Source organism: Sinohyriopsis cumingii, unplaced genomic scaffold (genome assembly GCF_028554795.1).
Source record: "Sinohyriopsis cumingii isolate HCF-2022 unplaced genomic scaffold, ASM2855479v2 utg000622l, whole genome shotgun sequence".
In the NCBI taxonomy this organism is placed as follows: Eukaryota; Metazoa; Mollusca; class Bivalvia; order Unionida; family Unionidae; genus Sinohyriopsis; species Sinohyriopsis cumingii.
The window spans coordinates 3,428,490-3,431,704 of NW_028315918.1; the positions used below are offsets into that span (position 1 = coordinate 3,428,490).

The 3,215-nt window shown below is 35.2% G+C and overlaps 1 non-coding gene across 1 annotated transcript; it reads left to right on the top strand.

Annotated features, from left to right (window-relative positions):
- The first annotated feature begins 2,048 nt into the window (after positions 1 to 2,048).
- On the top strand, positions 2,049 to 2,211 carry LOC149773695 (U1 spliceosomal RNA). The gene has a single exon (XR_016417342.1). It is a non-coding gene; the product is annotated as a U1 spliceosomal RNA (small nuclear RNA).
- The last annotated feature ends 1,004 nt before the right edge of the window (positions 2,212 to 3,215 follow it).

A 3,215-nucleotide genomic window follows, 5' to 3' on the forward strand; every position in this document is an offset into this window, starting at 1 on the left:
CAAGTTTGACAAACATGAGGTTCTTGGGTATAATAGTCATAATGCCATGAATGGAGAACAGAAAGGTAATTGATTTTGGATCATTTTGGATACAATTTTGTCAAAACAAGAAATCTAATAATACACCTATTTATTGTTTGGAATCATGCAAGAAGTTCAACAGTTGACTAATACTGGTAAATTACTTTTAAAAGTCAATTTCAGTTTTTTTTTTATTGTTTTAGTATGCTACAGTTACATGATTCTTGTATAATTACTTCAAAGTCAATCATTTTTGAATTGGAATGGTTACTTATGTCTCTTTGATTGTGCAAAACTTGCATATTTTCACATGTAATTATATTGTTGTTTACAGTTAATGGTACTTTGTCACCAGTTATTCATACTTAAAACCAAAAGCAATCATTCTACATGGTACACTAACATTGAAATTAACACATTCATTTTAGTTCAACATGTACATGTAATATATATATATATATTGAAAGTATACAAACGACAGTCATTATCATTGAGTCATTATCATTGAGGACAATATTATGTACCTTATTTTCTGGATTTCTGGAGTCGAGAGCAACTACAAGCATTGACTATGTAAACCCAGATATGCAGTGCAGTATGCAGCAGCAGATTGCCATGTTGTATGCACTTGGGCATCATCATCATCATGTAATCATTTCATCCCTTTCAATCTACATAAGTTTGAGACACATTTCATCCCTTTCAATCTACATAAGTTTGAGACACATTTCATCCCTTTCAATCTACATAAGTTTGAGACACATTTCATCCCTTTCAGTTTACATAAGGCTGTGACACATTTCATCCCTTTCAATCTACATAAGGCTGTGACACATTTCATGCCTATCAGTCTACATAAGGCTGTGACACATTTCATCCCTTTCAGTCTACATAAGGCTGAGACACATTTCATGCCTATCAGTCTACCTACTACTATTCCTAGGGCTGTCAAGAAAATCAAGGGTGGATATTGGACACACGGTACTAATGGTATGGAAAAATGAGAACCAGCCTGGAAATTGGTGAACATAAAATAGAGTATATATGGGTTTGGCTGACCAGGATTGGTTAATAATGTAAGTTATTTTTTAAGAAAAAGAATTTTGGTGAGCTTATCCTAGTTGTAAGTTGAAAAAAATAGAGACATTGTTTCATTGATGGATGTTCAGTCCTTTAACAGTCTTGAGTTTGGAACACTCATTACTGACATTAGCACCAGACTCTTTGGTGCGGAATTGAAAGCACATGTTTCAAACACATGCAGGTCCAGAAAATGAGGCAGTTTATATCCTTTCCTCAACACAGAAGCTGACATCCAGGTTTCATCTATACTGATAAATATAGGTTTGATCACGAGCACTCACAATAATAATGAGGACTTTGTATAGAGCCTAATCTTTAGAATCTCTGAGTGCTTTATAACATTAGACAACACCTATAAGATAAAAAAAAAATATAATAATATGATTACAAAAACAAACACCATAAAATTAGAAAACAATATATAAAAAAAACATGCTGATAATATATTTGAGTAGATCTTTAACATTATTCTTACAAATGCCACTTTCAAATTTTATAAATTTATTTCATATTCTTTACTGACAGCTTTTATTTCTTGCATTTTCATTTCAAGGGTACATGTTGGTTTTAGCTTTGCAGCAGGGGCAGTATACATAAAACCTATGTTAGTCTCCAGAGTGTATTAAAGAGTCAGGTCCCTTGATCAACCAGATTACCAGTCTGTGGGACTATAAATAGTAACATGGTTTGCTTATAGGTCCGATAGTATAGTATCCGCGATAGTTTCAGAGAATAACGTATTCTTCAAGCCTTTAAGTCAATTCTGATAAAATCTATGAAAACAAATCAAATAATTTTGTAAATAAAGTGTAATATTGATCTTCTTTATTCAAAATTGGCTGTTAATTAATAGAATAGAGATATAAGTCATGTGTGAAAGACAGACAAAGCTTTTCTTGTCGAACTCTGCGGACTATATAATCAAAATTGTCACATAGCAATTCATACTTACCTGGTTCAGGAGATACCGTGATCAGCAAGGCGGTTCTCCCAGGGTGAGGCCTTTCCATTGCACTTCGGTCGGGCTGACCCCTGCGATCACCCCAAATGTGGGTGACTCGGGAACGTAATTTCTTAGTGTGGGGTCTGCGTTCGCGCTAACCCCTTATAATCAAAATGAAAATTGAGTATGTATACCACTCTGATTCGGACAAGGGTGAATATCCGAGTCAGATGTCACCGGTTAAAGTGTACTACATCACCGCTCATGTACAACTCGAATACCAATAGATGTTTAAACTGAGAATTCTCAAATTGACAACCAATATGGATAATTACACTATGCTATTGCATATACCCCACCCAACGATCAATTATGTCTCTTAGAACATGTTTTGATTACTCACAAACAAAGACCACTTCTAAACATGTACTAATTAAATCAAAATTAGCGACAGGGCGCCATTGAACTTTAATATATAATTGGAAAACAGTATACCAAGGCATACAGAACAACTAGAAAACATAATAATAACACGCATGCACAAAACACAATTATGAAACACTTAGACACTAGATTTTTGTTTTCTAACAGGTAACTACAGTTTTGGCTTAAAGACAAATATCCTAAATTCCATTTACAAGGATAGGTATAGGTAAGGAAAACAACTTTGGTTCATTTGATCTAATTACTGCTGTTCGAACAATAAAAAAAAGGAACTATACAACAGAAGCACTCGCCAAATAACATCACAGACGGAGAAAACTTGACTCTAATAAAAGTCACTTCGTGAAACTACCTGATGGGGACCCACGGAGAGGAAACCAACCCTAGGACATAAAAGTCCTGGGGGTGGGTGGGTGAGTACAATCCTAGTTCCAAGCAAATAGGGATGGAAACCAGACCCACTGCCAGCCCAGGCAGATGGAAGGGAATACACCCCTACAAGCTTTCTATGGGATAATAAAACTTGAAAATTTGACGAACAAAACAAAGAATAACCCTGACAAAAATATTTTTATTGCTCATTAATTTCAAACACGAAAACTTTTTTCACTTATGGGTGGACACACATTTTCTGGTACCACCAGGGTGTCACCTTAAATCTCAATCCAGCTAATATGCTGAGGAGAACTGAGGGTTGTCAACAACCTCTAGGGGGAGGCCTTTC